Consider the following 13261-nt stretch of genomic DNA (forward strand, 5'->3'; position numbering starts at 1 on the left):
CCAGGACAAAAACAGAAATGGAAAGAGAAATAGATAAATCTACAATTATGCTGAAAACTTTCCTGGTCTTTCTCAACAGCTGATAGAACAACAAGACAGAAAGTCAATAAGGATACAGAATCACCCAACAACAGCATCCATCAGCAGGATCCGGTCAATATTTGCCAAATGCTCCATCCAACAGCAGCAGAGTTCATTTTGCTCAAGACCCCAAAACATGAACAAAAGAGGCCAAAGACCGGGCCATAAAGCAAACCGTAGCAAGTTCAGACAAATTGAAATAACTACAATCCACTTTGACTTGAATTTATCAGCAGAAATAGCCACGGCACTTTTAAAAGTGTCCCAATTAAAAAACATGTGTAGAGAACCTAGGTGTCTAAAATTTACCTTAAGTAAATTAGAACATACATTGAACAGAATAAAATGGTATCAAAATTTTGTGAGCTATAGCTGAAAATATAGTCAGCAGGGATATGTATAGGATCCCGCATACACTTATTTATTTATTTATTTATTTATTTATTTATTTATTTATTTATTTGCATGTGTGTGTATGTCATGTGCCTGTGTGTATGTGTTCATAAATGCAGTTTCTCACAGAGGCCAGAAAAGGGCATCATATACCCTGGAGCAATGATAACAGTTGTGAGCCATCTGACGTGGGTGCTTGGAACTGAACCCAGACATTCTAGAAGGTCACCTTACCTGCAGAGTCCTCCTTTCTTCAAGACATTAGAGTGAGCATCATTTTCTGTTTTGTGGTTGCTTTCCCTAGTCTTCTGATACCAACTTCCCTTAGAAACATTTTTGAGACTATAACTACACACAAATGTATTTGGGTTTGTTTTTTTTTTTTCTAGATTATATTGCACTTTAGTCTATAAATAAGTTCAGGGCATAAATAATAATCATAAAAATTTTAAAGCAAGAAATTTTTTGGTAAGTAAGAAAAAATTTAGTAATCAAGAAAACTCTGAAGTAAGAAAATTTTAAAGTAAGGAACTAGATTTAACAACAATACCAGATTCTTTTTCTTTCCCATTCTATCTTCATTCTTCAGGCACTTTACCCTGGAGACCAGAGATTGGATGCCATCACCTGCTAAAAGCCACGGATTCTTTGATGCCTTATAGTTTCTAGAAAGTCTCCCTAAATCACATTAGTCATTCAGAAAAGAAAAAAAAAACAATAATTCCTTCTCCAAATTCAGCAGTAGTTTTGACTATCTCTCTTTTTACATATATATTAATTATCATAACAACTAGATGTATTATTTTGGTGCTTGACATAAATGTGGCTTTCAACTTATATATGAACTTGGGATTTGAATGCTTGATAAAGAAATGTCAAAAGAATAATGTCAAACATTCTGACAAAAATAGATCAGAATCGAGAGCTTGAGAGGGACTGGGGGTGTAACTGCATGATAGAGCACTTGTCTGGCATGGGTGAGTCCCTGGATTCAATACTTGGCCAAAGGGGACAATTGAGAACTGGAAAGGACTGGAACTTCAAGTATTGAAGTAGGGCCGGCAGGTCACAGCTCCAATTCAATGGGCATATGTCCGGAACGTCTTCTGAGCAGTGTCCTAGACAGGGTTTGAAACCACAGCCTGTAGACTATTTTGTACCTTCCTTCTTGGCTCTGTTTTCATCCTTCACAAGTTTGACAGCATCAGGATGCTTCAATGAGTGGTCTTCCAAGGTTAAGTTGACACCGACACCTCCCAAATATATTTCTTCTATATGCATGGCAAAGTGCAAACAGAAGACACTTAGGACCTTGGAGAATTGTTTTGTCACACATGCTGCTTGTTAGGTTTGTCAGGTAACCTCTCTGACATCCCCTCAACTTCAGAATGGTTATGGTAATTAGTTCTAAGCCTGTCTCGTGGGTCAATGAGAAAACTGCATTAAAAAAAAAAAAAAAAAAAAAAACAGTTAAAAAAAATTCTGTGGCCCATAGAGGATTTGTCAGTTGACCTCCTACTCCTGCTCTGAAATGTCTCCTTCCTATGATTCTACAAAAACCATGGGTAATTACATCTTCTTTTCTAACAAAACCACCAACCCCACTGCTATGATTATAAATGGTGCTATTTAGAGTGGCGAGGGAAAAGCAGCAAAAGATGCTTGACCAGCTTTCTAGCAGAATTATCATTATTATAATTATAATACATAATGCAGCCCATGTTATCTGATGGCATCCCAGCACACTATAACAGAGTTTGAGGAGGGCCAGCCTGCTATGTTAACTAGAAATTGGATTGAACACCAGTGCTGTCATCAGGACGGAAAGCTGTCAGAGAGCATAATAGTGAAACCGACAAAAAGGCAGCAAGGAGTGGTATCAGAGACTGAGAGAGGCCAAGGTGCCCATCAGGGCTCTCTGAGACCAGAAGTTAGGCCAATCTCATTAGAAACCATCATTAACTACTCCTAAGAGGGCAATGGGTCTCCTTAGATTGATTAGCAGAAGGTGCTTAACTCTGATGGCTGCCAGCAAAGAGAAACAAGACCATACAGGGGGCCAGTTGTGTTATAGTGGAAGTTTCAGCAAATCTCATGGCCAGATTCTTTTAGAGAGAGACAAGAGCTTGGGCCTTCTGCTATTTTCATTTATACTTCTTTCTAGTCCATCTCTGTTTGTCTCTCTGTCTCTGTCTCTGTCTCTTTCTCTGTCTCTGTCTCAGGTTTGCTAGGAGCACTTCAAAGAGAATTATACTTCTATCTTCTGTAAGTTCCACACACCCCCTGCCATCTTCTATGACTCTCTTGAGCTTTTAAAATAAAGCAGCCTTACCCCTCCCTGGACTGTAAACTCCCTTAGGGAGAAGGAGCTGTCTAATTCTTCACAGACTGCATAATATTTAAGATGACAGCCATTCACACTTCTCTAGACTTGGATTTCATTATCCACCCTCTACCTGCTTTAAATGATACGGCTCGAGATCCTTCTATCTCTGTGAACATCTGGTTCAGCCTCCGTACTGATCTCCATCATATAGTCTCATGTCTATCCCCTCGATGTGCCTGAATCCGTCTTTTATCTGCTGCCACACCAAGGAGAACAACTTAACGTGCTTACTCACATGGTTTCTCATTAACATGCCCGGAAATTCTCCCTGGCTAGTGGTCTAGGCATAAACAAGACCTATTCTTGACAATAAGCTACACTGTCCCCACCCTAGGTTTTCTGCTCGTTGCCCACTGTTCATGCTCATTCAGTGTTGATTCTGTTTGTTCAGCCCCTGCCCACCACCACCACCACCACCACACACACACATGGACAGTCATACCCTTGACTCTCTAGTTCTGTTTGTGCCCCTCTGTTCCTCTACATGGGATCTTTATCTCTCTAGCTTCTTTCCTTTGATCTTAGCTTCATACCAAGGTAACACCACAACCCTGAGATTTATCCTGATACCTCAGGATCTCTTCTGCTCTACTCAGCTGTATCCAACTCAACACTGGATGTGATCCAAGTCCTGTGGGATTCAAAACATAGACATCCTTTAGATACGGTTCTCTCTGCTCTACTTTTATCACACAACAATCTCAGATCTACACAATAGATCTTCAATCATTCTCTTTACAAGCTTCTTTTTTTTATAAGCAGTGAGACCCTAATGGTTCCTTTTTCATGCTCCAAACTGTTTCTTGCTAGTAAAGATGAAAATCAAACAGAATACCGAAGCTTTAGCAAGCCCTGAAGCTTATCTAGAATCCAAGGTTAACTAAGGCCTCTGTGGTTTTGTTCCACACAATGTCTGTGTTAGTACCAAACCTGGTCTCAGGCATCAGATACACTTTAGGAAAGGCAGCCATGGGGGGATAGGTTTATTTCAGTTTGCAGTGAGTAGGGATGCAGTCAGGCATGAAGCTGGAACATGGAGGCAGAATCTTGAGGCCCAGTATATGTGTCAGGAAGAAGAGATGAGTACAGATGCTTACCTGGATTCTCCTTTACTCTCCTTATTTGGTCTAGACTCCAACCCCTAGGATGGTGCCACACATATTTAAGACAGAATCAACATACTCAATGAACCGTATCTGGACACACCATCACAGGCACTTGTCTGTGGGTCAGGCTATTTCTTCACATTCCACTCTGGTGACTTTCTGTAATGCTTTCAAATAGGCAATGTTTTCTTATTCCTTAGCCCACCCCATGCTCTTTTTCTGGAATATTCTCAGCCTGTCTACTCCACTAATCCAGATATAGCTTTAAAGTCATGATTCAAGTTTAAGTTGTCATAAACATCTCTTGATATTCTAGAGCAGCGTTTCACAAACTGTAGCTCATGACCCCTTTTGGGGAGTCAAATGACCCTTTCACAGGGTTGCCTAAAATAATTCGAAAATACACATACTTACATTACAGTTTATAACTGTAGCAAAATTATAGTTATGAAATACAAACAAAAATAATTTTATGGTGGGGGTCACAATAACATAAGGAGCTACATTAAAGGGCCGCAGCTTTAGGAAGGTTGAGAAGCATTGCCTCAGAGACTCTACTATGTATTCTTATAGAAGCCCATGTCTTCCAATAGTGAAAAGGCATGGATTAATCCCTGTGTGAACAGTAAAATGTTCACAAAGCTGTCTGCCCATAAAAACATATTAGTGATGTTATTTTCCTTTTAATTTTGCTTGACAAATTGCTACCCAGTTTCTTGAATAGGTTAGAATTTACTTTCTTACACTATAATTTCCTGTACCCCATGTGATACATGGAGAGGAGGAATATGCTATGAAATTCATGCTTAATGACTGACATTTTTACATGGAGACTTGTCACAGCTTGTCATCCCTGACATCATACTCTTATTCCCAGCTCTGTCTCATCTGTCAGAATGAATTTCTAGCCAGATTGAAGGTACTGTGTTCTAAGTATATCTATGGCTGAAATTCAGAACCAGAGTCCAACATGGTTCAAACACTCAAGTGACATAGGCAGAAGGATTGCTGTGAGTTTGAGTTTGAAGTCTGTAGCCATCCCAAGCTACAGTGTAAAATTATGTCTCGAAAACAAAAATAAATAAATAAACAACAACAAAGGAAAACAGAGGCAGGAATATCTGATGTGAAGAAGTATTCATAAACATTCTGCAGTAGGATTATCATGTGACCTTCATCTCTTGGATCAGAGCCTTGCATTCTCTGAGGACAGAATCAAGTTCAATGGTGGCCATGATATATAAAGCAGGCTATGAGAATATGTATAATCCTCTCTGAGGATTTATAAGAAGTTGGACACCTGTCCCCAGATGATGTAAGCCCAGAAGTTTATAGGGACTAGGATTTGTGCAGAAAAGGAAACCAAATGCAAAAGGAAAAACAAAATAAGCCCCCCCCCCCCCAAACCTGGGTTTGGTGACATTGGTGTGTCCTTAACACAGTTACCCTCAAAGCCAAGATCCTTGTGGACTACTCAGTCACACAAAACCATGAAAATCCCCTTTAAATATAAGCTACTTAGAATGAAGAGTTCCTGTCATTTGCGATCAAAATAATCCTAAGAGGTGTATGATTTCCCAAAGCAGATGAAATTTTAGTATATTTTAAAGACAGGTCTGTGGAAAGAGAAGCCAAGTAGACATGGAGAATAACAGATCCAACACATAACGGTTGAACCAGCATTGTGTGTTTGTGGAGCTGCAGAAGGATGCTTGTTGTAGATGTTAAAGAGAAGAATGTTCAGCATCAGCGCTCTGGTTTCTGAAAGCTAGCATCCCATATTCATGTCTGCTGACTTCCTTACGACCACTTGGCAAGAGTTAAAGTATGACCCAGTGAATTGATGGAATAGGAACAAAGCAAACAGGAAATGCTTTCACAGACAAATGAAAAATTCCGAGAGAAGCAAAGAAAGCAAGCCAAACCTGCTGACTTCCCACACTCCATTAAAAGAATGGAGGGACGAGACTGATGTTAAAGGCTGTCCACTGGCTGACTCAGTAATATTAGTGTCATAAAACACACACACACACACACACACACACACACACACACACACACACACATTAAAAGTCTTCTGTGCAGATAAAATTTGATGAGTCATTCAGTGTTTACTCTGTGAGGGGTAATGAATCCAGCATCAAGTATGATAATCTTGATGTCGGCTCCCTCATGTGGCCAGGGGTCCTGGTAAGAGCCTGAGGCTGCAAGGGGACAATAAGCTTCATGGGTGTCAGAGCTAGAAATGGGACACATCACTACTGTGATGCTGTTCCTCCTTCTACAATAGTATTCCTTCTACTCCCTATTCACACTCAGTATACCAGCCTTCAGGTCCTCTGTGGAGTGCTACTTTTTCTCCAAAGCCTTTCCCAAGAAGGTCAAGTCTTGCTTGAGACTCTCCTAGAAGATTACAGCCTCATTCTTCAAATAACCCCACTTGCAGTTCTACTATTAGTGGAATGATATAGATTGGTATATAGTGACCTTCTCCTAGGATCTTAAGCTCTGCAAAGGTAGAAACTGATCTCACCTGCTTGCTCCTTTATGTATCTCTCTCATGCATGCTGGCAGAAGAGCTGAGCTCAAACAGACCCTTGGTGTTTTCTAACTCAGCCAGTTAAGCTGGATTTACTCCCTTGCAAACTGCCCTGTCTGTACCTCTCTATCTCATTTCTAATCCATCTCTTCATCTTGTTATTTTTTTTTCCTAGCGTTAGAAAATCACTGGCAATGTGAACATAATTGTGGGGAAATAGAAAGAATGATGCTTCTTTTCTGAAAGGGACAGAGATGATGTATTTACAAAAGATAAGCAAGCAAGATAATTTCAAAGATTGATTCATGCTGTGCAGAAAACTAGGTTATTGGGCTGGACACATGGAGGTAATGTTTTATCAGCACAAAGTGGTCACCATGCAGACACGAAGACCTGATTTCAGTATCCAGAGTGCACATGAATAAGCCTGGTGAGGTACAGGCTTAGAATTCCTGTGCTGGGTAGCTGGAGAGGGGTAGGAATCCCCAGGGGTCTCCCATCAGACAGCCTACTACTGTGCTATTTCTGTAAAAGTGAGAGCTTGTAGCTCAAAATCAAGGTGAAGCACTTCATAGTCTCCTGTTATCGGCCCATTGATCAGTTGTGGCGCTCTATTAACTACCATCGACTTCAACAAGAAGCTCCTGTGATAAGGGTCAAGCTATGTACTAATGTATGGTATAGTGATAAGTTATTAGGCCTAATTTTTATCTTATGTCCATTTAGCAGAATGTTTTCCCCTAGGGCCCATGACTTACCTAGTCATAGATCTTGGACTTGCAGACAATGTCATGGCTGGCTTTCATCTCATGGAACAGGCCTTAAATTAAATCAGAAAGTGGTTTTTTTTTTTTTTTTTCACTCCTGTAACATGTAAACCTTGATTGCATCTTGCCAGACAAATTGTTATTGCTACTAGCAGTGCTCATAGTTAGGTGAGATGAAAGATTATTTTTCTTCTTCTGTAGTAGGCACAGTGTTCTAAAACCATGAATCCTGGCCAGCAGGGTTGAATCTTCCAGTTGACTGTTACATAGATTTCTCCATATCAGAGAAGTCAAGTATGTGGTGTCTTCAGCAATAAGGTCTTGCACTCAATTTCTGAAGGTAACCAAGAGCATTGGCAATAGTCTGTACTGTTTAGAGCGTTTATGGGACCCCACTGACCAACAATTCAGAAGGATGTAGCCCCCTTTCTACACTAGGGATTATATTGGCAGAATACGGTGTCTAGTTGGAGTATTATCACTCATTATAGAGTAACTCCATTTAAACTCTTTTTGTACATGTGTATGTGAGTATTTTAGAAAGCTTCTACAGTGATGGGTTTCCATATGGCCTTTTCAAAGTGTGTTTGCTACATATGTGCAAAGGGTCCTAGGCATGCTCTCTAGTTGGCAGTTCAGTCTTTATGAGCCCCTATGAGCTCAGGTTAGTTAATTCTGTAGGTTTCCTTGTAGTGTCAGCTTGTAGACAGCTTGAGAAAATGTCTATTTAGTAAGAAGACAACAGTAGTAGCTTCCTGGCTAGGGTACAGTACATTTTGAATTATGTTCTTAAGCCATGACATTATTTTTTTGTCTTTTATTGTCTTTTACCCTTTTTCCTCTATGCCTCTTTGTCCCTTTATTTCTTTCTCTTTATTTCTTCCTGTCTCTCCTCTCTCTCTGTCTTTGTTTTCACAAGCTTAATTGTCCAAGCATCCTTTGCTAAGATGTCTCTGTATTTGTACCAGATTGTTTTGCACTATTCCCAAACTTTTTATTTTTATTTTTATTTTTGCATCTTTCTGTGTTCTTTATTCCTCCACTTTGTCTGTAAGTCTACACCTCCTTGGACTCTATATTGGCTTGATTACCAAGGCTAAATATTTAGCCTTTAAATCCAAACAAACAGATTTTTGTCCCATATTTATTTTCAAATATGTTACTTCTAGTTCCTTTGCAAATCTATTTACAATATATATATATATATATATATATATATATATATATATATATTTAATTTGCCTATTCTATAGAAAACCTTGCTGGAATTTTAACAGCAATTACATCCAACCTACACAATAATTGAGAGAAAAATGTGGTTTGTTACTATATTGGGTCTTCTAATGCATGAGCAATTTATGCTTTAATTTCTTTCAATGACAGTCTAGATTTCAGCATCCGAATCATGTATGTTTTGTCAGATTCATATGTATCTCACTTGGAATGACTTACTCTAAATTGTTATATTTTCAATTTGGTGTTCACTTTCTCATTCCTTATATGTAGGTAATGTATTGGCTTTTCTGTATTTCTCTTATATCCTATACCTTATATTTTCTAAAACTGTGTTTAGATGTAGTTTTATTTCCTATTTTATGGCCTCTATATCCTTTATTTTCTGCCTTTGTAGTACTGAGTTGATGGAGTGGTAAGAGCAAGTAAATAAGCAACCCTGTCTTGGTCTTGAATGTGGAGAGGAACTGTTCAATCTTTGATTAGTCACTTGTATTTACTTTTCTTTTCTTTATTTTGGTAGAGATTCTTTTGACCATTCTATGTGTAGTGTGTGTGTGCGTAGTGTGTGGCACGGAGAGTATGTAGAGATCAGAGGACAAACTTGGGTGTCAGTCCTCATTCTCTACCTAGTTTGAGATAGACTTTGTCCTTTCCCACTGCATAGAGCAGTCTAGCTCCCCCTGAATCTCCAGGAATTCTCCTGCTCTGCCTACATCTCCCTGTAGGAGTGACTACAGATGTGTTCCACTGTGTCCAGCCTTCTGTAGGTCTGAAGATTTGAACTCAGATCCTCCAGCTTGTATGGCAAGTACTTTATTATGCACTGAGCCATCTCTCCAGCCCTATTTTTGTGGATATTCTTTGGGAATTTCTGTTTGAGATTTCTGAATATTTTGTAGTGTGTTACATTGGCAGATCTTTCATCTGAGGAATAAATTCCATTGGTAATGGTGTATAATTCTTTTCATAAATTGCTTAATTCTTCTGCTGATTCTGTTACTAATTTTTACAGGTGTACTCATGAAGAATGCTAGCTTACAGCTTTCTTTCTTTGTACTGCCTTTGGTTTGCTATCAAAGGGATAAAAAACTCACAAGGAATTATAAAATATCCTTTCCTAGTCATTACTATGAAGAAATCATGTAAAACTGAAGGAAGGTAAGTCTTTGTAACACTTCATAATTTTTTTTTTTTTTTTTTTTTTTTTTTTTTTTATAAAAACAATCTGGGCTTTGATATTCCTTTATGGGAAGTTTTAAAGCTATGAATTCCGTTTCTATAACTGTCGTCGGGTAGAGGCTTTCCAGCTTGTGTTGGCTTAGCTTGAAGGAGTTTGACCATCTGACCGAAGCTGTCACATTTCTATTTAGAGAGCAGTTGACAATACCCTCTTCTTATTTCATGTCGAATGCAATGATGCTCCTGCAACATTCTTGTTAACGGTAACGTGTTTGTTGTTGTTGTTGTTGTTGTTGTTGTTGTTGTTCATTCTTTGTAAGTCACTAGCAGTTTGCTAGTTTAATCCAATGACAGATACATACATAGACATTTACATGTATGTGATTGGTATTTCTATATATCCCTGGCTGCCAGCAAACCCTCTTGTCACAACCTGAAAAAGATTCACATTGCTTTGACTTCATTTTATCCTTTTTTTTTTTTTTTTTTTTTTTTTTTAAATAGGTTTCTGAAATAGGCTGAGATAGTCAATAGCAACCTTTCATCAAGATGCATGATGGGAACTGAACCGAGGATCATGTGCATACAAGAGAATCTCTAATGTCTGAGTCCATCCTTACTTATTTTATTTTAGATAGGCATCTGTTAAGTTTTCCAGTGTGATATCAAGCTTACAGTGTTCTGCCTGGACTCTTGAGTACCTGAGCTTTCAGGCCTGTGCCAGCATGCTAAGCTAAGAGCATCCCTCTTTTCTAACATATTTAAAAACGTTCCCTTTACCCTCACTCAGTGTGCTACTTAAGAAATGTCTTCAGCTCCTCTAGACTTGTGCATTAGGCACAGATGCCCTGAGCAGCATGCACAGTGTATTTGAAGATGTTACTGTTGTCTTTTTGTTACTGACTTACAGTTTTATTCCATTGTGGTCATAGAAATAAATTAATGGTTTCAATTTTTGTTTGTTTCGCCAAGACTCTGATTATGTGCCTGTTAGATCATTTGTTACTGTAATGCAAATTTTATTAGCAAATTGCCATTGGCTTGTTTGTGCTTATTGAGGGTAGACTCTGAGACTAAGATGGAGGGAGGGAGCTAATTCAGACTCAGCTTATTTATCAAGAGTCACCTGAGACTGTCTCTTGGGCCAGGTTGGTCTCTGTGAAAGGGCGAACTGAGAACATCAAGCAGTTTAGGTTTGTAAATATTGCCTTCTTGAGAATGGCTGCAAGGCAAACCATTTCTGACACAGATTACCATTGTTTATCCCCAATTTAAAAATAAAGTGTGGGGAAGGAGTGTTCTGTGTTGAGAAGAGAAGGCAGACACTCATCCACGGAATGACAACCTGCTGTGTGACTATTTCAGCAGGGTTTCTCCTGGAGGTTGGAAGCACCCAATGGGATGCTGTTATTTTGGCTGGCTCTGTAAGCACCCAATTCGCTGTTCTTTTGTTCTCAGCTGCTTCTCTTGATGATCTGCTACTTGCTTACGGTTCTCTTATTTTGCTTGCTACATATATAATACATTCATTCAAAACCAAAAGCACAGCTATGATAGGTCACTTTCCTCAGGAAGCACTTGCAAAGCCACATGTGCCCAAGGCTCTCATTGTGGTTGTTTCTCTTCTGTTTTCTAACTTTTGTTTGGATTGTGATATTCCTTTTTCTTCCAGTTCACTGGTCCTTCCTTCATTCACAGTGTTCCTGTGTCTTTTGTCATCTGATCTCTGAATAGAAAGCTCTACATTGTCATACTGGATTATTATAATATTTCCTTATCAAAAACTTACTATTTCAAGCAATGGAGAGATGGGTCAGTGGTTAAGGGCACATATTATTTTTGCAGAAAGCCCTATTTTGGTTACAAGTACCTATGTCAGTCAGCTCATCTGTACTCCTGTTCTGAGGGATCTGATAGACTCTCTGGACTCTTTACAGACCCACACTTGCACATACACATACATAGACACAGACACAAGTATACATATAATATTTAAGATTAAAATAAATCTTCAAAAGAAAGAATTATTTTCATTTGTTTCAAATGTGTTCTTAGTGGTTTAGGGAGACTATTTTTAAATGCTGTTGTTAAGCTCTAATCCAATAGTGATCTGAATGTTGGCATCTCTCAGCAATCTCCTCTTTGAATCCAACAAGGTTGGGCAGTCCCTGTTTCGTGTCAGGATGGGAAATTTTCAATTAGAATTCGAATTTGTTATGAGTGCTCAGATTTTATTTAAGCCTTCAATTATTGCTTCCTTTTCCTGACACCAGTCACAAAGGAAACATTGTGAAGGGATGGGGCCTTAAAGTAGCCCAGAAGGAAAAGTAAGGTTTTTAGCTTAGGCTTAGTCTACACCTGTGGTAAGAATCTTCCTATTGATGTTGAGCATTGTAATTCTTCTACACCAAGCATTTTTTGAGAGTTCCTGGCTTTCAGAGCCAAAGAATGTTCTTCTGCTTCCTAATGTCCCCTGATGAAACCAAAGTGGGGGAGCTGGTTCATGATCACCAAATGGAATCAAAGTCTCAGTGTCTCCCCGCCCCCATTTGAGCCACCTGGGAGGTCAGCTGTGACTTCAAACTTCCAGCTTTGAACAAAAGTCCAGGTTTTCCTGCAGTTTGACAGGAAATGGGAGCTGATGACTGTGCAACATGATGAAGTCCCTCCCTTGGCTGCATGAGGTGGAGAAAGGCAGGTACTCCTTGATATAATACAGGTGGAAAGAAATAAAGCCATCCAAAATACTCTTCATTGTGGGGATCTAAATGAAGCCACAGGTTTTAATGTGAGATTTTCTTGTAGTGGGATGTCAAGAAGCTCACAAAAGAGTACCATGACCTGTGAGCTTGTTTCTTTTTTAATTTGTTTTTGTTTTTATTCACTCTACATCCTGATCTCTGTTCTCCTTATGGTCCCCCTTTCACAGTCCCTCCTCCCATCCCCCATCCCCTTCTCCTCTGAAAGGGTAGAACTCCCTAGGAATTTCCCCACCCTGGCACATAAAGTCTCTGTAGGACTAGGTGCGTCTTCTCCCTCTAAGATCAAACAAGATAGCCTTGTTAGGGGAACAGATTCCACAGATAGTCAATAGCTTTAGGGATAGTCCCCACTCAAGTAATTTGAGTACCACATGTAAACCAAGCTGTACATCTGCTGCATATATGTGGGGAGGCCTGGGTCCAGACTATGTATGCTCTTTGGTTGGTGGTTCAGTCTCTGAGGGCCCCCAAGAGTCCAGGTTAGTTGATTCTGTTGGTCTTCCTGTGGTGTTCCTGTTGCCTTCAGGGCCCTCAATGCCTCCCCCAACTTTTCCATAAGAGTCCCTAAGGTCCATCTACTGTTTGGCCGTGGGTTTCTTTATCTGAGTCAGCTGCTTGATGGAGCGTCTCAGAGGACAGCCAGGTTAGGCTCTTGTATGCAAGCATAACAGAGTATCATTAATAATGTCAGGGATTGGTATTTGCCCATGGGATGGGTCTCTAATTGGACTAGTTATTGACTGGCCATTCCCTCAGGCTCTGCTCCATCCCCCACCTCTGCATTTTTGTAGGCAGGATAAATTTTGGATCAA

The sequence above is a fragment of the Arvicanthis niloticus genome, chromosome 6 (assembly GCF_011762505.2).
Source record: "Arvicanthis niloticus isolate mArvNil1 chromosome 6, mArvNil1.pat.X, whole genome shotgun sequence".
Taxonomy (NCBI): domain Eukaryota; kingdom Metazoa; phylum Chordata; class Mammalia; order Rodentia; family Muridae; genus Arvicanthis; species Arvicanthis niloticus.